The sequence below is a fragment of the Bactrocera latifrons genome, unplaced genomic scaffold, assembly GCF_001853355.1.
Source record: "Bactrocera latifrons isolate USDA-ARS-PBARC rearing strain unplaced genomic scaffold, ASM185335v1 scaffold_258, whole genome shotgun sequence".
Lineage (NCBI taxonomy): Eukaryota > Metazoa > Arthropoda > Insecta > Diptera > Tephritidae > Bactrocera > Bactrocera latifrons.
Window position 1 is genome coordinate 209110 of NW_017536163.1, and position 25016 is coordinate 234125.

General features: G+C 35.1%; 1 protein-coding gene and 1 long non-coding RNA gene across 10 annotated transcripts in view; one reads left to right on the plus strand and one right to left on the minus strand.

Annotated features, from left to right (window-relative positions):
* The window catches only part of LOC108969569, a 319863-nt gene that overhangs the window by 130714 nt on the left and 164133 nt on the right, over positions 1 to 25016 (minus strand). The gene's annotated exons all lie outside the window — the stretch shown is intronic.
* Positions 1 to 25016, plus strand: part of LOC108969561 (titin-like) — a 259294-nt gene that overhangs the window by 101964 nt on the left and 132314 nt on the right. The window lies entirely within an intron of this gene.

A 25016-nucleotide genomic window follows, 5' to 3' on the forward strand; every position in this document is an offset into this window, starting at 1 on the left:
CATGATATCTCAATTTTTACTCAAGTTACAGCTTGCACGGACGGACGGACAGACAGACATCCGGATTTCAACTCTACTCGTCACCCTGATCACCTTGATATATATAACCCTATATCTGACTCTTTTAGTTTTAGGACTTACAAACAACCGTTATGTGAATAAAACTACAATACTCTCTTTAGCAACTTTGTTGCGAGAGTATAAAAATAGCTGTCAAATAAAATAACCACAACATAACCATTTTATAACCACTACTCAAATTTTGTTTTATGTAATGTTTAGCTAGGTTAGAATTGTCGTGGCATCCTTGAACTATACATATATTATATATAGTTTAGAACTATTATGATGTCTCTTGCAACTAGATTAAAGGGTTAAGACGTAATGTCGAGATCTATTATTTAGTTTCATTAACAAAGCCGAGAAAAAATTTTTGGAGTAGTCACGTTTTTATGTACTGATGTTTTGAAGATATCTACATTTCACTCTATGATCAAGAAACATAGAATCCATTAATATTTTCAACTAAACTATACAAGCTTGAAGGAACAGTTTTATTCATGCACTAGATCTTTGTGAAGTAGGTTCGTAATCTCTACACCAAAACTTCGTTTTGAGCCCTGACTTCCTTTCAAAACCTATTCCCCTAATAACCTTATAAGTAATGCAGTTATTTTGAAGCTATGGGAGGACTTCAACTGACGCCATGCCGGAATCTATTGCTTGTTCTCATTGAAAAATCTGAGCAGAAAATGTTTTGTATTGTCACTTTTTTCATGTAATGAGGTCTTAAAGAATTTCAGTTTCTTTTAAGATTAAGAAATTCAGGATCTTTAAATATATTTGTGTAAATTATACAAACTTGGAACAAGTTGGGTCATGCAACCACTATTCTGAAAGTAGATTCACGATCTCTAGAGCAAAACTTGGCTTTAAGACGTGGGCTCATTTCAAGACCTATTTTCCTACTAACCTTGTGAATAGTGCAGTTATACTTTTATTGAACCCGAGCGAAAATTCTAACTAATTTCAAGCACGTTATAAATGTTTCGTGGATGCCTTGATTGAAATTACTTCGGTCTAAAAGGCATTCAAAATAGGAAAAATAATTAAACCTCAAAAAAGATAGAAATATACTTAATTGTCAATTATTTATAAGCAAAATTAATTCATAAAGTACAAAACTTCTAAAAATCGGAAATCTGAGAAGTTTTTAGAAAAGTCTAAAAGGTTCAAACGGGCTATAATAAAAAAATATATGTACAGTAGATCGGTTAAAAAATTATTATTTCAGGGATACTTTTGTAAACTCGCTACTACGAGTACATAAAATCTTTGTAGTATTCTATGTCAATAATATAAGAATTCTTATAGCGAGGTTGTTCCTGAGTTAGACCATACAAAATTAAACGGCTTAAAAGCGTATTCTAGAAGGCTGGGCCACAAGAGTTTATATTTTATATTTGCTTAAAAAATAAAATTTAAATTATTAATGTGTAAGAATGCCAGCTTTCACGTATAATATAAATATATTCCACACTAATTCATATACATACATATATGCCTAACAGCTGTCGCCATTAAAAGTAAGCATACAAATTGTTTTTAGAAAACAAATCAACAAAAAATGCGAGTATGTTTTTATTGAAAGTATGACATCAACGCAGAATATTTATAAATAAAACCAAAAGTATAGACCAAAAATAAAATAATAACAAGTAAGGATGGGCTAACTTCGAGTACAACCGAACATTTTATGCTCTTGCAACTTGCAAGAATCAAAGCATGGAAAATGTCTTAAGGTGTAAGACGTCAACCAGAGGATCGGAATGCAAGTAATATATATAGAGGAAAATATTATTCCTGAATTACAATTATATATCTCACACACCGACCGATATTTGTCGTAAAAAATCAACTACAGGTACTTGGGTACAAATATTTGGTTTTGGTTGGATTTGATACATAGTATCTATACAATCTTTAGGTAAACAAATCCACTACACTCTGCAGCAACATGTTGCAAGAGTATAAAACGCACGTCGAGAGAATGATCAATAAAAAGTGTAGCACATCGAGGACACCACAGCACAAGCATAACTAATTGCAAACATTTCGCAATCAAATTAAAAGTGGCCGAAAAACCAGTGAAAATATATATAAATAAGTAGAATCACACAAATATATGCATATACCAAGTACATGTGTACATATAATAATTATAAGAGAAAATCTTAAAGAAAATGAAAAAAATGTATGAAGAACGTGAGCTGTCACTTATCCCAGACAATATCATTTGTTTGTACTCGATTGTGCGCTTGGCGAAATTTAATGCATTTTTGTGGGCCGTTCGTGCTTTGTTTACCAGAGAGCTTGCTTGTAAAAACACCAATTAAAGAGCTGAGAACACCGGCACCTGTTGGCCGCACGCATTCCACAGTGCTCTTCCTGCTTTTACCTGCCACACAACTTTGCATATGTCCATACGTTTATATTCGAATTGCAGTGATTTACGCATATCTTATTCGATCGGCATGCTCTTTGCAGTGACTGCAAGGCTTTTGACATTTACTTTCTCCTTCTGTATCCAAACTTTTGTCAAATACGTAGAGTATTTTCATAAAATGAACTTACTAAACAACTTCACATGGGAATTGAATTTAGACCAAACAGTATCATAAAATGATTGAGAAATATATTAAAAATATAACCTTTTATTCTATAACATAACCTCAATAAGATACAAAACTAACATACTATATGTAAAGAGGCGGTCTTTATGATGAATTCATTGAACTAGTTTCATCCCGACCGCAATCAATATCCCAACTTCAAGCTTAAAGCAAGAAGGTATTGTAACGAACACGTATATCAGAATGAACCAAAAAACTTAAGTTTTGAATTTTCTAACCAACTTCAAATAGAACTTATTGCTGTCGCTGGTTCTAGTTCATAAGGTGAAATTATGAACAGTGACATTCTTACAAAAACACACAAAGATATTGTTAATACAGTGGAGAAGCATACCATAAGGTGCAAGAAAGTCACTATTCGGTTTTTAAGGATGTCCACAGTTTGCTTAAGGGGTTACATGGGTTTCAAAAAAGCGAATTTTTTGTTGTCTTATTAAATTCTAAAAAACCTCTAAAACATTATCCTCTTTTCTAGTTGATCCGAGTAATAGCTTCAGATATACAGTCTTGAGAACTTGTGCGCTCGAACCCAGCTCGGCTAAGTGTGCCGCCCGTAAGCGCGTTTTTTCGAAAATGTGTTTCTGAAGTCAGTTAGCAATATTTCTCGAGAACTACTAAACCGATATTCAGGAAATTTTACACAGGTCTTTGAGATACAATTCATAAAAGCTTGGAAGAAGGATTTTTTGTTTTCGATTACAACTATTTGAAAAAAAAAAAACGCTTTTTGTAAAAATGTCTGCCAAAAATCCAATTTAAAATTTGTTTTCTTCGTCCAAGTTCTAATTTTAGGTTTTAACAATAACACGTTTTTCACTTTCGATCACCCTTAAAGTAGTTATCCTGTAAACGCGGGCTCATTTTTTTCCGAGGGTTCACCGGAAATGGCGTCGCATTGGCCGAGTATAATAAATATAATATACCGAATAACCGAATTTCTAATTATTCTCTCGCAACAAAGTTGCTAAAGAGAGTATTATAGTTTTGTTCACATAACGGTTGTTTGTAAGTCCTAAAACTAAAAGAGTTAGATATGGGGTTATATATACCACAGTGATCAGGGTGACGAGTAGAGTGGCATATTTGGACGAAATTTTTTTGGAAAAGTGGGCGTGGCCTCGCCCACTACTAAGTTGTACATATCTCGGAAACTACTATAGCTATGTAAACCAAACTCTATACAGTCGTTTCCTTCAGGCATTTCCATATAAAGTTAAAAAACGGAAGAAATCGGATAATAACCACGCCCACCTCCCATACAAAGGTTATGTTGAAAATCAATAAAAGTGCGTTAACCGATTAACAAAAACGTCAGAAACACGTCAGAAGAAATGGCAGAAGGAAGCTGCACCCAGGCTTTTTTTTAAAATTGAAAATGGGCGTGGCGATGCCCACTTATGGGCCAAAAACCATATCTCAGGAACAACTCGACCGATTTCAATAAAATTCGGTATGTAATATTTTCTTAACACTCTGATGACATGTACCAAATATGGGTTAAATCGGTTCACAACCACGTCTTCTTCCAATATATCGCTATTTTGAATTCCATCTGATGCCTTCTCTGTATAATATATACATTAGGAACCAATGATGATAGCGGAATAAAACTTTACACAAATACGGTATTTGATGCGAGAGTATAAAATGTTCGGTGACTCTCGAACTTAGCCCTTCCTTACTTGTTTTTGTTCAATATTCTGTTATAGAAATCACAAAAAATGCTTTCATAAATTGTCGACCTAGAGTTAATAAGGCTGCACTGCCAACATAATCTCTGCGAGGTCGAAAGATTGATTTATGATTATTTCAAACACTTATTTCAGCTACTTCATTGAGTAAAAAGTTTGAACAAAAATACTATATTATATATAAATATATATGTATATACATATATACAAAAAAATTCATTCAGTTTTTTGCTAAAAACCCTTAGAACACTCTAGTAAATAAAATGTAATCCACACAAATGATGGGCACCTGCTGTGTCACACTCTCATTGAGGCAAAAATAAATCGTATGAAAAAGCAAAAACGTAAAACAATGAGTGATGAATTATAGCAAAGCAGATTACAAAACACTCAGCATTGCTCCTTTGTTCATTGCATGCTCTGCGGCCACTTAGTCAAAAGTTGAGTAATAATGCATATACATAGCTACAGATGTATGTATGTACATAGTGTGTAGTGTATGCAATTGTAATCCGTAAACCAGAAACCAGTGTTTGGTAAACAAAAATATGTAAAGTATACGATAGGTACTTATTCACATATATGTATGTATTTGTGTGTTTGTTAAAGTCACAATTTAAATGTGTCCACTTGGCACATTTGAAGTTAATCCGCCACACACTTTATTTTGCCGGCAACAATGGCTCGTAAACAAATGGCATCATCAATATTTTTCGAAAATATAAAAACTTTTATACAAAAAGTATAAACACAGTCGAATGAAACCAAATAATAACAAAACCAATAATAAAAAGTAAAATAAATAAAATAAACAAAAAATGCTTAATTGTTGTTAATGAAAAGTAAATAAAAAAGGGAAACATCAAAGCCGTTCGCAAAATATTGAAAACATTCTTTGTCAACAAGCGAAGAAGCCAATGCCACCCACGTACATATATATATGTATGAATGTGGCTGTCGCCAGCAGCTAATTTTATTAATTTTAAATGAAAATTTTATTTAGTTGATTGTTTAGAGGTTGTGTGGTCCAAGGAAAAGGCAATGAAGTGAAGGGATGAGCATTCGAAAAATGTGTTTACTATTAAGTTGGGGTGAAACCAATAAATTCTGACAAAACTCTTCTCTTTAATTCCATCGATCAGAGACGGTTTCAAACTTTTATATAGGTAATTTATAATTGTTACATTGGATCTACTGGAACACCATAATTTGGCGATGTTCGACTAAGCATCTGTTAAAATTTTTTCCGAGTATAGTAGAGATCATGAAAGTCAGCTTAAACGTGTATATTTTATATAAAAATGCAATTTCTTTTCCAGTATTGTTCCTTTGACGAAACATCAAGCTTGAAAAATATGCTATTCATCAAAGAGTATACTAGTAGTATTCCATAAGTCGCACTGCAATCCTCATTTATTTATCTAATCTAATCCAAAAGTATACATTACTAGGAAGCTAGTACTTACTTTCGTCCAGTAATCTGACACAGCTTCTCGCCTAGGTATAGAGAGTTCCAGTACTCAGTTGAGTATAATAACTTAGGCTGCAACTCTCATACCAGGATTCTCAGTATTTCTATTCCCAGATTTTTTTAATTTAAGGAAATGAGAGTATAGTAACAGAGTTTTGGATATAAATCGCCTCTGAAAGTTATGCATTGAAATTATACATCGATCGGCGGACTGAGCATACCTCGAACTATGAACAAAGTTATGTTAACTAACTCAAAGACTTAATTGATCTTAGTAATAAGAAAACATCAAACAAACTAAAAATTTTATAATTTTATTCATATTTTAATCCTATTGTAGAGTGAGTGATCCCGTTAATGCTTTGAGTAAACATTCACAAATCAAAACTTTATCAGAGACGAATTTGCAACACACTGTCCGACAAATTGGCACAAAAAAATTACCGATCTGCCATAGAGGTGCTTTTTGAACTGGTTCATCAGTTGCTTTAATGAATATGAAGCAGTGCCTCTTCACTAGTTACGAGTATAAGTTTCAATAAAGATTATAATTCGAAAAATGTTAGTTTATCTGGCTATTAATAGTTTTTCACTTGGAAATAGTATTCTTACAAAAAAAATTGAACTTGTGAAACACCCAAAACTTAAGTCAAATAGAAATAACCCGAGGGAGATCAGAAGATGGCCGGTAATCTTCTGACATATAAAATGCTTCACAAGCTGAAGGCACCGCTCAAACAATATACTCAAAGAAAAAGACTTGAAAAGTTTTAAGTACATTTTCTTATTTTATCTGTCAATTAAGAAAAATTCTGATTATTTCCGACACATTTAAAAATTAATAAGTCACACTGAGTTATTAAAATTTACAAAGCCTTCAAATCTCTCATATTGTCAGCTATGTGTCGTTTAGGAATATATAACATACAAAATGAAGTTGAGGTAACTAATAGTAACTCTTCTTCTTAATGAAGATCTATGCCATACATTCATAATTAGTTGCTGAATAATCAGAAATCACACAGAGCTAAATCAAACGAAAACGGTGGTCTTGGCACTACGTTGTTTGTTTTACGAAGAATCAATGCGACGGTGCAATATCGCGATGCAAAAACGAATATCGGACCATAATACCGGCCTTTTCTAATGAATAGTTTTGGGCAATCGACGCATAACACTCAAATATTACTCCGTTTTGACAGTTTGGGTAATCGGAAAGAATTCGGAGTACATCACCCTCGATAATCAAAGGAAACTGTCAACATAACCTTTATTTTTGTTTTTTTTTTTCGGCATCTACTGACATTTGCCATGATATTTGGACGTTTGATCGTCTGTTTCTGTGCCAAAAGCATAGATCCAAGACTCATCGCTAGTAATAATATGCTTCATGACAACCCGGTAGTCGGAGAACGCGACGCTGTTTCTCGAAAAAATTTAGTGATTTTAGAACCAATCTTGCTTCACTTTTCTTAGGCCCCAATGATCTTTAAAAATGGTTTTCACATAACCTTCCGATATTCCAACGATGCCGGGAAGATCTCTCACTGTTAATCGTCGATTCTCAACCAGCAACTTCTTTATTTTATTGACGTATTGATCAGTTGATGTTGATGGCCGTCTTGAACGTGGTTCGTCGTCAACGCATTCTCGACCCTCTTTGAATAATTTTTAGCAAACAAAAATACTTGCTCGTGACACACTAGTTTCAGTAAAAGTTTTTATAAAGTTTCTTTCAGTGCCAGTTACGGATGTATATGGAGTATATTCATTAGACAATGATTCAATGACGTTTTCCAGTTTCTGAGATATTCCTTTTGGAATGTTTTCAATTAAACATAATTCTCATTAGACATAATTTAAAGATCTTTAAGCAGTGCTAGCAATAACAGCTGTCCTCTATTCGACATACCTTGAAGAGTGGCGATTCGAAAAAGCAATTGGTATAAATGCAATAAACTGGCAAAACACAATAAAAATTAAGCTTTATACCACTTTAATGAGTAGTTAGTTATTCACATTCTTTGTTTTAATGAACTATATCTGACAAAGAAGCGTTATTAAGTCGCTAGCTAATAATATAAAAATAATAATAGGCATTAAAAATTAGCACTAAGTCATTCTGAGAAGCATGGCGGCAGTCTACTGGCAGTATACAATTGACGCTTTGGTGGGAAATTATTTTGTTTCTTGGCTATTTGTTGATTGACTATTTTTATTTATTTGTAAAAAAAAAAATATTTTATTATAAAAAGTGCACGGCTCAAAAATTCGTTAATTGTGAGTAAAAAATCCCATAAGCGGCTTATATTTGTTGCTGACATGATGTCAGTGCGAAAATACATATGTTTAAGTGTGTACAGATGTAACGGCAAGCAGTTACGTGCAAATCGGTGGCGTTGTCGTGCCATATTTGTTACTCGGTAATTACTATATAATCGCAATAAATATGAAAATGCTGATAAAAGGCGAATGAGAAAATGTGAAAAAAAAATATTAAAAATATCAAAATAAATAATTCAAAAGTAAGCGAATTAAGATTAAAACTCGTTTGAGTGGAGCGGCAATTTTTGCTAAAATTTGAAAAAATCGAAAAAATAACCGAAACACTCACAATCGACTCTGCAACCAAAGCGTATGTATAAATAAAACGGAGCGAGGGGGGAAATAAGCGTAAAATAAAAGTGAATAAAACTTGGCTCGGTACAGCCTCATTTGCATATCATCATTTGCATTTTTATTAATTACCAGCAAATCACTTTTTCTGAATTGTTGCAAAACACAAAAACAAAAAAATTAAAAAAAAAAAAATCCACGATATGAGGAAACGGCGAAAAAAACTGCGGTAACCGCAAGGCAAATATGACTTTGCATATATGCATATATTCACATACCTACATAGTACACTCTGCATATGTATGTATGTATATATGCCCTGTGTACTTTCATACCGAGTAATATTTTTTGCCGTGATGTCATACGGTGTCAATGGTTCATATTTCAGTTATAAACCCCGTCAGTTGAAATTATAAATATTGCTCGATTTGTTTTTGTTTTATTTTTCGTTGTTTTTGCATACTTCATATATCAATAAGTACTGATTTAGTGCGCTTAAAACCTGTGTGCGGTCTCGCCACTTGAGCTTGTTTTGGTTTTCGAAACGTGCACAGACAAACCGGCATTCGAGCGTGCGCTAGACACATACACCGATACATACAACTCAGTGTAAGCAATCACTGATCTGTTCTGTTGTATACGGATACACAACCCGGTTGTCATGACAGAAGGTATTGAAATAAAGAACTGGTTCGGGTTGAAATAAAGTATTTTGCTAATGAGGGGCGGCTTGTACTTGGTATAGACTGATTTTAGTCAGTTTTAATTATACAATCTTACTTAATTTTCAAGATATCCAACTGAAATTTTTGTACCCTGCTTTTCTCACCGTGTCGCCGCTCGACCTTTCCAAGCGACATTGTTTCGCTCTACTTGCTCTCGAAAAGTTCCTAGAAGATTCGACGTTTTCGAGCCAAATTTTGTTCTGTCATGAGGCCCATTTCTGGCTCAATGGGTATGATCGCGTGATATCACACAGTTAGACTTTTTCCTGTAGGGATATGTAAAGTCTAAAGTATATGCGGACAATCCCCCTTCGGATCAGATCTAGGAGAAAAGCGTGTCATTTCAAAGAATATTCTTTCGAATGATAATTAAATTCGCCAGTTAAATTTGAAATTTCGGTGTTTTTCTTTAAAAAGTAGGGAACCTTGAAATAGATCACCCTATACAATGTTTCCACTGAACCAAGAATAATAAGAATAGAGATTACGCAAAGTTTTTGTCGTAACTGGGCTACCTGGGTTGGTTACCTAGTATTACAAAAACAGAATTGAGCGGTAACGTCATACGCTATAAGGATTGGTTTTTGTTATGTTATGCCTCCACACTCTCTATAATGCATGACGACACGATGTCGCAATCTTGCTTGTACCGTTCTTGCTACAGAACAAGCTTGGGCTAGTTCCAATAGTGCATAAGATACGTAGAAACTGATATTGGCAAGTGCAGAACCTATGGGCATCAAACAACACATGTGGTTATGCTACTTCTGTGAGTCCCTGGACTTAATTTGAGATTTATAACTTTACCAGTTACAGAGTTGTTGACCTTATGGTGAAAATTTCCGAATAGCGCCGTTATGTGAGCAGACAGAAGGAGGTTTTTGGGTTTCCTCTCAACTATCTCAACATTTGAGAAATACGTATACATCCCTGCCATAAAAAGTTATCAGCCATTGATAACCTTAATACTTTTCTGAGCGAAAGACGGTAATTTCTGCTATAACGGGATTTTATTAAATTTTTTCATACTAGTTTCTACTCAAGAACTTTTACTCGTTTCACTTAAGGATTTTGTAACACGATAGTACTAAACCCTGGAAGAAATAGTTAGTAAGTAGATCGGTACTCTTCAAAAGCCGTCCGCATAAGACAAATAGCTGCTCTCTTGACTTCTCAAAATTTAAAATTTAATTAAACAACGAACATTCTCTTTGTATTAAACAAAAAAACACAAAATCAAACAATAGTGACGTAAACTAAACAAATACACCGGCTTAAGTCAAGCAAATTATAGGCGCCATATTATTTTTTGTTTACTCTATTTATGTGGCAACGTCATTAATCAAAATCTACTTAATTTTTATTGGCATCTCATGTAGCAAGTATGACATAAGCGAGTGTGTATTTTTAAAGATTTACTCGCTTGCGAATTTTATTGCCAAGTCAGCTATAATTTCGAATTCAATGTGCGAGCCATTTTAGATTTTAATTAGTCATCATTTACAATTACAATGTCCTTAGTGGAAACCAGTAAATAATAAATTTGCATATATTTTGACATACTTTTGAATTAGCATATATAAATATGCATTCGTATGAGGCAATGGCTCATAAAACTCAATCAAGTTTGCGCAAACGCTAATCGAAATATAAATCGAAAAAGCTTACAAAATTTACATGTTCGACGATGTCACGATTCGAGCAGGGTCACTTAAAGATATTAACTTCAATTATATAATATTTATATTTGTATAGTCAGTATGAGGAGATAGTTGAACTATAATGATAGAGGACTCTGCAGGAAAATTTCTTTGTTAGAAAATGTGAATTATTTTGCTGTCGAATGGGGTTTAAATTTCAGTCTTTCTCTGAGCACTTTGCTACCAATCAAGACTAACCACTCGATCGTGTAAATTATAGACGCCTAAGAAATTTTTTTAAGAAGCTTCTCGGCAAACGCCTCAATACTGAGACATCTCTATTGATTTTTTTGAATATTTTTCTACTAAAAATTGGCCCTCGTAATTTTCGGCTTTACTGCAATTACTTTCTGTCGAGTCAGAGTGGCTGATTAAGCGAGTTTGTCTCAAGGTTTCAACAGATTTCGGTCTTGCTCTGAGCAGTTTCAAGCAACAAGTTTGCTACCAGACAAAACTAACTCCTTAGATAGAAATTTCTCTCGGAAGCGCAAAATTTTTACTGCTTTCATTTTGAATAATATTATATATATATTTTTCTGAAAATGTGTGTGTGTCCAGCTGAACTGCAATTACTTTCTTTCGAATCAGAGCGGCTGATCGAGGTGCTGTGCCACACTGCTTAAGAGATTTTGTCTCAAGGTTTTAACAGATATAGTTAAGTTACGTAAAAGTTACTTAAAACCACGCAAAATATTCCAGAACATAACTGCTTACATATCGTTATTTAATCTACAAATTAATGTTACACAACTTTACATAAGTTTACAGGCGAAAGAAAAACGATATAGTAAACATCACTAAAATTTAATCGAAATATGAATTTTGGTCATATATTGCTCTTTTGAATTTTAGGTGATTTATCCTTCTAACGAAGTAAAAATTTGCCATATGTCATTCTTTTCTCTCAAGTCGTCTTAATATTATACACTACCAAAGACATAACCTACAGCTGTCCAACAATTACCGAAAACATCTCAAGTTTCAAGTTTTCGACTTTTCCTTTTCTCCCCACAAACTTCTCAACATTTATAATTGAAATCTCTAAAATATGGCCACCAAAGTAGCAGCCTGTCGAAGGAGAAAGAAAAAGCATTTCGTCTGCAGCAACTAATTTCGCTTTATGTAGTTGAAAAGAAAACACGCTGAGCCACCACCTCCGCTCAAATTACCACACCTGGACATGCACATAAATATATATGTAACTATGTCTCAAATTGCAGTGGTCTAACGCCAAGCATTTGAGCCTCTCGTCTGGACCGGCCGGCAAACCATCCTCTGTAACTGGTTGCCGTTGCAGTTGCGCGTAAATTCCAATAATCCCGCTTGGTGAAACGCCCCCTCGCTTGTCGGTACACGATTCAATCGCATAGATAACGAGCGGGAGGATTATCTCGTTAGAGTGTGTGCGCGTGGCTCAGAAAACGCTAAGAAAAAGTGTGTGCTTAAAGCTGGAAAACATTTCCGACAAGCGTATTCCGCACCCAAAAAGTTGTCTGTACATTCTTGTATGGGTAAAGATGTTGAATTTCTTGCGTTTGTATATATGCATGTATGTATAAGGTCAGTTATGTGGTGCACGCGCACATTGCGAATGCGCAATCAAAATACGTTATCTGAAATTGCTGTTTCATTTGTTTTCATAATCAGAACTCCTCAAATACCCCACAGACCTTCAAGTACATTAGTCGTATATTTTTTCAGATTTGTTGGGTAGTGTAGTTATACAGAAGTTCTTTAGAGAAAAATAGCTGAAATGTCTTCAGTCCAGGACCGATATGCAATGTCTTTGACATGGACATATGTACATTCATAGTTTTGACAGAGTCTATCTGCCCTCACGGGAATGTTAAGGTAATACATTCCTTTTATGAAATTTTGTAAACAAAGCGGACGTTTAAGCTAATTTAATATATGTAATACAACAAAACATCTTAAAAACCGATATAGAAGTTGTGAGATATTGATCTGTAGCTAGAAAACCTCTTGGCTGAATATTAGAAGAATCGGTGGAGAGAGTTATTGTTATCGAGGTTGATCCACTGAGCTCATCGCAAAGCTCTCAAGGAGTTATGAACGTGAGACTAAATATTTAAACTTTAGACCCTTCGCTAGCCGGTATACATATATGTAGGCATTTTGGTGATTGTTTGTATTGGTTAGAAAATTAATTAATAGGTTAATACTGTTTCTCTAGGCACTTTAAGTTATCCGTTTGGTATAGTTGGATGGTTTGAAGGTCTTCTAGGTAAATAAGTCGAGTTTCTGTTTGTGAAGCACTCCATTGGATGTGTTTTATGGCAGCTGTGGGTCGTTGTATGCGTTAGCTGCTTGGTGCTCTTAGAAGGTGGTCCTGTCTCAAGTAAAAGTTTGCAAGGATGGCTTGGTCAAAATATTTCAACAAAAATGCTTGAAATTAAGTCAACTATTCTCAATGTCAGTAATAATTTAGATATCGCTTTGTATAGATGATGTTCAAAGGACACTGTGATGTGACTTCTCAATGTCCGAAGCAGTAAAAAAAGTGCAGACTGTCAAATGAAAAGCAGTATAGTATATATTTTCGGGCTATTATCACTCAGAATTTTGTATGTCACCCACTTTGGCATTAAATTCAGTCGTCATGCCTTCCATAAGTTGACAGAGAGTGTTGGCATTGGTTTCGTATGGACTCGAGAAATTTTGAATGATACGAAATGTTAGAAGTGGCGCCATCTTGTTGAAACCAAATTTCGCCGAGATCACAATCTTCAATCTTAGGCATCAAATAGTCGGTTATCATGGCGCTATAACAGTCGCTGTTGAAGGTTACGTTCTTACGTACATTAAAAGTTTGCGTAGATTCCGAGTAACAATAATTCTCATTTAAGGACTGAAGCATACCAACAAAAAAGGGCAAAAGCTAAAAAGTCAAGTACCTTATAGAACAAATTGAAATAGATGCTATAAAGCCAGATAAGAATGCGAAGAACAGTGACAACTAAATTGCGCATAACTACCGGTCCGGAATTAAATTACCCACGACACCCACGAGTAAGCATAAATAAGCTATTGATTTTCTTCTTTTTATTATATATTGTACAAGCAAGCAAGCATTCATGCTCGAGCACTTACAGAACATTTGCGCTCGTTTGCAACAAAACGGTTTACGCACTTAGCAACACCGAACCGGCCACCAGCACATAACAGCTAGCGGTCAGTCGTCGTCGTCGTGGAAAATCGGAGAAAGAAAGCTAGCAATCAAAGCAAATAATTTGTGTGGTGGCAGCGCAGCCAGATAGTTAGACAGTCAGCCAGACAACACGCGTCAGCACTTAGTGTATGTGCTTGCGGTCTGTGCTATGGCCGAGTGTGCGCATGCGCAGAAAGATTGCAGCGCTGGAACGCTGGTAACCTGATCTAAATGCGCTAAATGCATTTTATGGCGTTTAAAATAGCAAAATCGCCAAAGTGTGCCTAAGTAAATGCTGTTTAATCTGCTTGCATGACTCTTTTCACATATTTACCACGCCTTATTATCACCACGATGCATTAGCGTGCTTTCGAAATTACATCGAAGAATGTTTGTATATCGGGAAAGTGCTTTTAGTTGAGGCAAAATAAATTTCGTCTATGCGTGTCTAATTGCCGTCATTTAGATATAACTGTCATTTGGATAATGACTATATATTCAAGGTAATATATGAGTATTTATGCTAGTTGGTGAGTATGTGTTTGTGTATGTGGACACAAATATTAAGAGAGATATCATGATGTTTTTGCAGTTTTACTTTTTATATGCTCATAAACATCTAGATATACATACATAGCTATGGCACCATTAGGGTTCTAGATTCACGATGATGTGCTTTTAATGCGCGTTTGTGACTACAATTTTATAGCTGGTAATCGCTATTGATATAAAATATATGTACCTAATTTGAATAATTGCAGTTAGTGATATGCAATAGTGGATGCCGTCCGTTCCCACGACAGCTGTCAACTGGGCAGCATTCGTCGAAATTACTTCTGGAATGTGTTTTGACGCTATAACAACAACATAGTATGTCATAGAATTAGCAAATTTTCAAATAATTTTTTAATACAAACAAAGGTTGCCATATTTTTTCGAAACAGTTGGCGAAAACATATTTTATATAACTTTTTTTTCAAAATTTATCAACTCATATATATTTTAACTTTTTGAATTTTTATAATTTAGATATTAAATAAATATGGCAACACTGTACTAACTAACTTTGAAATTGAAGCCATTGTAAAAATTTAAAAACAATTATCGCAGCAATATTCAAAATTTTCAATGAGAGATTGAAATAAATTTTAAAATGTGTGGCAACTCTGTACTAACTCAGATCTAATTACTCTAAACTTAGATTAAAATTTTTAGTCATACAGTACTGAAAATTTTCAACTAATAGCATATTTAAAAATACTTTTTACTTGAATTAAGTGGCAACACCACACTATATAAGTTATATTCATAGCAACATTTCAGTATTTTTTTTAAATCCTTTCCTTAATATCGCAATCAAATCATAACCATGTGTTCGTTAAATTTTGACACAAAACTAATTCAGAAAATTGAAATATGTGGCAACACCATTAAAATAAACATAGTGAATTTGTTTCAAATATTTAGTTAATATTTGCAAATCACACAGTACAAAAAATAAAGGTCATTAAGCATGTTATAACTGAAATCTGGTGGCAACTTCATAAATTTATACTTTTACAAATAATAAATTTTGTTCCACTGTAACTAAATGTATTCATTTTTTATGGGCAGTTGCATCGTAATTTACAAGGTTATAGCCGAATCAAAAGGGGATGCTGTCATCCGAGGGTGTTTGGATTTTTTCATTGGGTGTGGTTTTTTACGTGGCGGGTTCCTAACCCAGAGCACAACTCTGGGGAGGGGTGATTCGATCTTTCTTTATTAGCTCGCCTTCAAACGGATGTTTTTTGGCTACCTAGAGGATTCTTGGTCTAAGACCGGAAGCCGTGAGCTGCTTGAGCCATAACAGAAACAATCGTTTCTGTCCACTCCCAAGTGAATGGCGCTCAGAGAACTTTCTTCACTTGCATGACTCCATCCTCCATTCCGAATCTTCATCTTTCACAATGATTTGCCAAAAATTTGTAAGTGCGTGGAAATTTTATTGGCTTCAAACAAATTGGCTGAGCACAGGGAAGTGCGAAAGAATAAACAAGGCGTTTTTGGGGAATAAAAAAATACTTTAACAATAATTTTAAAATTTCGAAGAATTTTTTTTTTTACTAAGTTTAAGAATACACAGCAAAATTAAAAAAAAAAGTTATTTAAAAACTTTAAATTCTCGATAGAAGATATTGCACATTCCATTTTTCGAAAATTTTCAAAATTTTAGTTTTTTATTAAATTTTACTCTTCCAATGGGTACATATTTCAATTTGCTTACCCAAAATTTCGTTAAAATATCGGTTCAAATAGAAAATATAACACTTACTATTAACAGTATTTTGTTTACATTTCCAAAAATTTTAATTATTTCGACATAAAATGTAATAAAACAATCAATGTCAAGAGATCATTTCGGTCGGTACGTCTGGTGAAACTGAACACCGAAAATATTTTCCCTACACTAAGCGTCAGTATTAATTGTCCATATACATACACACAATATAAGTTTTCAAACATACATATTTATATATACAAAAATATATGTACATACATATATGCATAATATGAAAACTTCAATTACCGGCGTGTATGCTGCGGGCCATATGTTCTCTCCACAATTTTTTCAATGTTCCGCTGTCCATACATATGCGCATCACTTGTTGTTAAAGCAACAACATTGCAACAATGTATTATTACGATTAATGATGCGTCTGACAATGTGTAGAACTTGTTGCGATTTCGAAGAATACCTTATGTTGTAATGCTGCTGAGCAAAAACAACAAAATTTAGATATTTTGGCTGAAGGTGCACTTGCTAGAGGAGCGAATGAATGTTTTAATGCAGCTGACTTTAGGGAGACTTAATACTCTTTTTTGAATGCTGTTTTTAGAGTGTTTAAACCCGTTGGTTTTGAAAAATTCGAAAGTTTTTTGAAAATAAATTTTTGACAATTGAAAAATTTTGATTTTCATTTCCGTGAGCCCCGTGTGATTGAGAGCACTTTAAGGGCACCCTAACAGGGAGTTACCTCTCCACAAAGCTTGATATAACCCATGGTACTTAGCATACGGTAGTTTCATTATATTGATCTTCGAATGATATTTAAATGATTAAACAGATTTTATGGCATAGACTGTCATATCAACAGTTACAGTCCAGGTGCTCTGAAAGCATTTAACGAAGAGAAAAATATGACATATTAAATATTATATATACTACTAACTCATATTGGTGATCACGGGTATAATCCAGAAGTCAAGCAACGGCTTAAACTGGGGACTTCACCCAGCGAATCTGAGAAGGCGAGAACGTTTCCATCAGCTGAGCAAATGATAATGGCTGCTGTGTTATGGGATTCTCAAGTTTGGATAATATACTTGAACTACTTGGAGAAGGACAAAAAAAGCCAAAGGAATCCACTAAGCAATATTACTGGGACGATTCGAAGCTAATTTACAGAAAAAACCGGTCAGATTTGGTAAAAAAAAAGTGACTATAGTCCACTCCATCCACCCTACTCTTCAGGAGTGGGTTACGTACGATTTGTTTTGTTACTTTAAAAAGCCATTTGTCGTTCTGAATTTTGAGCCGAATGAAGAGGTTTTGATCGCCACGGAGTCCAACTTTACAAAAATTATTTGAATTTTCAGATAGATCAAAGCATCTTTAGCATCACTGAGTGAAGTAGTAGTAAAAAAACTTCAATTTGAATAGAGAATGTTCATTATCACTTTAACGAAAATTCTTTGGTATTTCTTTTTTGAAGATTATCTCTTTCGAATGTTGGTCGCGCCTAAGTCTCAGATGGTCCACCTGTTGAGTCCAATTTTTCGTTCGAGTATTTCGACTGGCAATTGGCGAATGACACGCCTAATGTTTTGCTCCAAGGCTTGAATCGAAGCGGGATTCTCCATATACTTTAGACTTTACATATCTCTGCAGGAAAATATTTTAACGGTGTGATTACACATGATCACCAGCTTCAATTTCAGGCATAAGATAATCGGTTATCATGGGGCGATAACGGTCGCAGTTGACGGTTACGTTCTCAACGGCATAATTTTTTGAAGAAATATGGACCGATAATTCCACCGACTCTCAAGCGTCACAAAACCGTTGTTCTGGATGAAATGGTAGCTCCTGAATCTCTTCAGGTTGAAATTTTTCTTGTTTACATACCCATTGAACAAGAAATGAGCCTCATCGTTGAACAAAATTTGGCTTGTAAAGATCGGATTTTCTTGGAACTTTTCAAGAGCCTATAAGGCGAATCGATGCCACTTTTTCAAAGCTTTGAAGTTTTTCCTTCTTTTAGGCTAAGTACTAATCGAATCGCCTTGGTGATTAAGTACATGTGTCGTCTAAGTAAAGCAATTCCAATCCCGTAAAGCACATACTTGGAAAGTTATAACTGCAGTATACCTACACATCCATATAAATTTTTGACGGCGTACATAGACTTCACGCATACATATGTATATGTGTTTGTAATCACATAAGCTCAACGCTGGACGTGTAACAACATGGATTGTTGCGCTTTCGTAAATAATTGTTTAACCTTTTCACCTGAGATCTTTCGCCAGCGCATTTATCTTTTGACAATCGTCACGTGCATACCGATGTAAAAGTAGTCAGGCGTACAAGAACACAACAAAATAACAACAAAAAACCGAAACATAAAAGCGTAAAGCACCCATAATGGATATACATGTTAGTGCGCATGTGTGCGCGTCTTGCGAATCGCCCGACATGCGTGCTCGCGCATGCGCGGCTTATTAGCCCAAGCAATTTCCACAAGCGCACACGCACACACCGCGATCTCAGATGACTGCAACGAGCAAACGCGATGCAATCAGCCGGTAAAATATGCTCGCAAGCACAGCGCTTCGGTGTGGGCAGCAGCGGCGGCGGGTGGGGTACCACATTCGCTGCCATGCATGTCTGCCGCAATCTATAATACATATGGTATACATATACACACATGCCTGTCGCTGTCGACCCCGGTTTGCATGCAGATCACTGCGTCGCATCGCCACATCGGCTCCGTATCGGTTACCGGCGGTGTAAACGCTTACTGCTCACCTATCGCTTATCAAGGCAACATAAAGTCTGGGTTGCTTCTGAACAGCAATTGTTATTGGTGGCGTTGTAGTTGCTGTTGCTGTTTCTGTTGCTGACTTTATTGACTCCACAGCATTTTACTCTAAGTGACGGTTGTTAATCTGTTAGTTGCCTTGTCTACTCATAAGCGCCGGCTTTTTGTTGTTACTTCGCTTTTGTTGCTGTACTTATTGACCGCACTGTGCATAATCAATGGCCATTGCTCCAATTCTTGAGTGTTCCAGCAACTTTCGTTCGAGAAATTTAACTTTTTTTAGGCGAAAAATATATAAAGAACAAAAAAGCAACAACAACAACCAAAAGCAGATGAAAAAGAACATAAAAAAACAACAAAAAGCAGAAAAAAGTCTGAATTCTTTGAAGCGAGAAAATTGCTTTCACCGCATCACAACCAATTTGGGCTGAGTTGGTGCTTTTTAGGTGGTGTGATGATGCTTGTTAGTTGTTGGTGTGTACGCATATACACACATATTTGCATATTAATCGAAGAAGTGCTAAGGAATATATGGTTACTTACGTAAGCACGCATTTACATATTATTATAGGAAGTAACCAATTTATCTTATGATTAATGAGGACATCACTGTCATCATACGCTTCCTTTGAAAATAAGGTAAAAACAAAAAACAAAAAGTTAACTTCGGCTGCATTAAAGCTATACTCAGCTCATCTTCTTCTCCATTATTGGTGTAGACACCGCGATTATAGCCGAGTTTACAGAAAGCGAGCCAGTTGTTCTTCCTTTTCGCCTTTTCTTTCTCCACTTGGTCTTTCCAACGGAATAGAGGTCTTCTTCTTCTAGTGTTTTCGTCCATTTGGACGGCAGCCAGCGTAGCCTCTGTCTTTTAATTCGCTGAACTACATATGTCAATGTTGTCGTTCTATCGAATATGATATTCGCCGTTGGCGATGCGCAAAGAAACATAAATCTTCTGCAGAACCTTTCTCTCGAAAACTCCTAACGTCGACTCATAAGATGTTTCCATTGTCCATGCCTCTACACCATATAGCAGGATGGGGATAATGAGTGAATTATAGAGTGTGGTCTTTGTTCATGGAGGGAGGACTTTAATTATCAATTGTCTACTGAGTACGAAGTAGAACCTGTTGGTAGGAGGTACTGACGTTTTTGTTGGTTTTAATACTGGTTCCCAGAAATTATCTAAGACTTCGAAGATATCACTGTCAACAGTGACGTTGGTGCCAAGTCGCGAGTGTGACGACTGTTTGTTTGATGACAGGAGATATTTTATCTTGCCCTCGTTCATTGCCAGATCCATTTGCTTCGCTTGCTTATCCTGTGTGGAGAAAGCAGAACCAACGGTGCAGATGTTGAAGCCAATGATGTCAACATCATCGGCTATCTATAATAACTTACTAGCTAGTTTAGCGTCGTTTCGCAAATTCCTTAGCTCGAACTGTAAATCCAACCCTACGTGCTATTCTCTTGAATTTAACATAATTGAAGATTTTTGATGCCATCCATCAAGAGATGGAATTGGTGCAGGAGTCGCAGGACCACTCATCAAACTCTCCATAGTCTTGGAAAATTTTCGAAGCATTTATCACGCAGAAATTTTTTGCCATAAACAGAGAACGACGGAATAGTCCAGCGGAACGTAACCAAGTGCACTTTACCTGGCTGTCCGGTGACAAAGTTATAGCCGGGAATGAACTGGCAGATGAGCTTGCTGCTCCACAGCATCCACTAATATAATAGGACCTAAACCCTTCATCGTGAAGAAGAATCACATCGCCTCACTAGCACCTAGTAGTACCAGTATATAGTCATTTTCCAATGTGCTGAGGGTAGATGTAATCCTCATCTATTTAGCTTATCTTATGGGAATTAGAAATCTGAATTCAATTTTAGTGAACTATTATTATCTAAGGGATAGCTTCTGCGGCTTTCAACAGCCAATATAGTAAATTTTAGGGGTAAGTATTTTACTACTCCGCCTACTACATAAAAACCGTCTTCTAAAAAATATTTTTTCAATTTATAAAATATTAAATGAATAATTTATCGATTTTTTTTTTTTTTGTTTTGTGCATACAGAGAAATGTATATAAATTTTGTTCTAACCAACGGTACAAATATGTACTTAATGAGTTTAGCTTGCGAGTAGTTGAAAAATATACCTAAAGGGCAAAATTATGAATAAAATCCGTAAAACCGAAAAATAGAGTATTATGTGCTTATTATCGCCAAAGAGTAAGACCAACTTTCTCCAATTCTTGCATATACTTATTTTCATCATCTGAAAGTAGGCGGACCATCATAAGACGCCGGCCCTGTAGAGCACACCAAAGAAAATTTAGAAATGAATAAGAAAAGCAGAATTAGGGGTTTTGTGAAAAAGTCGAGTCTGCTAATCACCTGAATATGCAACATTTGAGCGCCAATTAAATTTAATTTGATTGGATAAATGAATTTGTCGATGCCGGTCGGTGGTATACCCTTTGGCACGGAAAGCATGGGTTCTTCCAAAATTTTCTGGTCACTTTGGTGATAGATGGAGTATGTTAAATTTGATTTTTTACATAAGAAAATCAAGGAAATTAGACTCACATGGCCTGGAACTGTTGTGCGGTATCAGCCATTTTAATTGTTTCACAATTTTAGGTCAAGATACCGGAATTATATTAAATGTAAGTTCAGGTTCACCAATAATAAACCAGTTAAATTGTTTTTGTTGTTTAAAATGTAGACAAAAGTATTTCCTTAATTTTATAAACGTTCAATAATAAATTCGATGACATAAAAATACTCGAATGAAGTCTTACAAAATTATGTCTGAATAAAAAAGCTTGAATGAAAATGGAGTATATGACATCAAACGATATGTTTTTTAAAGCATTATATGCGACCTCATTCGTGTTTTATAATTTCGGTATTTTAGGAAAAATATTCGGTATATGAAATACATATTAAATATAGTTTGTTTCATAAGCTTTTAGAAGCTTTTGTATACCTTAATATTTCGCTGAAAGAAGATAATAATACAACAATAACAAAGTCACCAAACAAAAAATCCTCAACAAAAAATATGTTTGCACTCGCCACAGAAGATAATACCAAACTTTCGGGTCTAATTTTCACCTTAAAAACCCTCTCTTAAAAATCTATAAGGCCCTAGAATTTAATAGAACATTATTGGGAGTGCATACAGAGCACGGTCACGATGGTATAAATTTACATTTCTAACTGTAAATATACCGTTATAGGATTCAAATACACTCGCTCTACGCTCTCTCGGGAGCCCTTACGTGCATAGAAAGAGAGAGAGAGAGAGAGGGAGAGAGAGAGAGAGAGAGAGGGAGAGAGAGAGAGAGAGAGAGGGAGAGAGAGAGAGAGAGAGAGAAAGAGAGTGAGATCTATAATTTCCTACTCATTTCAAAAAATTTAGTAGCAGAAGTGGTTCTACAAAGGCTTCTAGCGATAATATTGCTAGATACATATCTTAATGCTGGTTCCAATCCAAGCAAAATTTTTAACGCTTTCTATGATCCGGATAAATTTACTAGCTTAATAAGCCTAAAAGTTTGACAATAACAACTATATGGATATTGATCTCCACGACCGAGGTATGGTCATAATATTCAAAGACTTTGATTCAGCCTAAATTGCGGGGCACACTTTATGTTGATTTTTTAAAGAATAGAATCTCTGCCATAGTGTATATTTTAAACATGTAGTTAATACTAAATATACAAGTATATAGTATATAGCATATATATATGGTATATATGTATATAAGTATTAATGTTAGATTTCATTTTCTCTCTGCATGATTCAAAGTCATAAAGTGTATGTTCTCACGAACTCTATTCAATTTTCAAATATTTTAAATTTTCAAGCAAACTTATAAATACACTCAAATAGCAAAACATCTCAGTGAAAAGTCATCAACAATCAAAATATTAACGAGTAAAAGTAGAAAAAATATGACCCCAGAAGAATAGTAAAGTTAAAAGTAACAGCAAAATGGAAAACAGCAGCAAATTGACAATGAAAACGTAACAAATCTTGAAAGTAGCAACCAAGTGGCCGGCCATTACTTTAGCTGACGCAGACAACGCGCCGCGGCTGACCACCGGCAAAACCGCCACCATAAATGACAAGACGACTGCATAACTTTGCGTCAAGTCTCCGAGGCTTGCCTCAAATATGGCACTGACAGTGGTCATGGCAGTGGCAGTGACAGCGAACACTACGAACACTACGAACTGGCGAACTTGTGAAGTACCGCTTCGCAATTGAGCTCCTTCGTCTAACCGGCCATTTCTCTGCATACGTCATTGTTATTGCAGTTGTTCGGTTAGTCATTTGTTTGATCGTTTTGTTGTTGTTGTTCTGTGGTTATGTCTAGTTGCATGGAAGTTATTTAGCGTGTGTTGCTCTCTCACAACAGGAATTCCTATTCGCTCGTCATATACTCGTACGTGTATGTTAGTAGTGGTGAGCGTGAATGTATATGATTTCCTTATTGTCCGCAATGAAGGTCATCGTTGTCCAATTATGGTGCGTTCGCATCCGTTACTTTGTTTACGATTCCTCTTAGAGCATTCCGATTCTCCTACAGATTTGGTTAGTTGTTATGAAGTTTCTGCACTATGCTATGCTGTCTTATGCTGCTTGAGGTGTTAAAAAAAGGGAAAAATTTGTTGTCTAACGATATGTGGATGCTTGAAGTTTGCTATAAAAATTTATAGCAAGCGCTTTACCATAAAATTTTACTTTTTTAAATAAGTTGTTCAAGAAATATTTTAATAAATTGTTTTGTAGGGGTCAGCCTCAGCTTGGGAATTTTTAATGAAGAAATGAGAAAAATTCAGGAATTTTCGAAGATAAATAGTTAATGGTTCGTTCTAAATAAAATTTCCAAAAAAATTCTACTAAACCTAATGCCGAAGTTCTATTGTACCCTGATACTCGTGTGTTAAAAATATAGAGCAATCTTGAACGATTTCGTTTATTTTCTTTTGGCTTTCTTTAATCAAAATCGAAAAACTTTACTTCTCAAAGAGTTAATATACTGTTTCTTACATATACTGATTTTTTCGGATACGGTTCCTGATAAGTTACGTAAGCGCACAACGCGCAACATATGCTCGGCCAACGGAAAGCTGAGCTTATCTCCAGTTATTAAACGAAGTTCAACATTACTATACTAGATGAATTCCAAAGTAAACAGGACTTTTTGAATCTAGCGTTCCCTGTTGGCGCCAAACAGCCAGCATTAAATTTTATTTTAAAATTATTAAAACTTTTATCGCAACGTTTCAATTAATGAAACAAGTTTATGACGATGATAGCCTATCCCGTAGCAGAGTGCACGAGTGGTTTCAGGACATAAATGATTATTACTATTATCTAACCCAAATATCAACATGTATGTTCTATAGTTGGATACTTTTCAATAAAAGTACCAGCGTGAAAGACAAATTGATATACCTCTGACAATTACAAGGATAATAGGAGTGCTTCTCACTTTTCCCTTCCAAACGACAAACGCTATCCTATTTTCCCTTTCTTATTGATATTTTAAAACCTCAATACTTCAAAATAGATATTTTTCGGCTTTTTCCAAAGTTTTGGTCGACTGAATGCAAAGTCCGTCCTATGGTTTTTCGATGTTTGATCGACAAGGTACTTCCTTTTCCAGTTTAAATATTATGTTAAGAAAAACACGATCTATTTTGGGATCTTAACTGTCAAAGCAATACCATTCAATGCCTCAGTACCTAACATTTTACAAGAGAATACTTAGTAGACTCTATTTCAAAGTTCTGCACGTCTTACTACTGTATCTAAACTCATATTTTAATAAGTTTCTT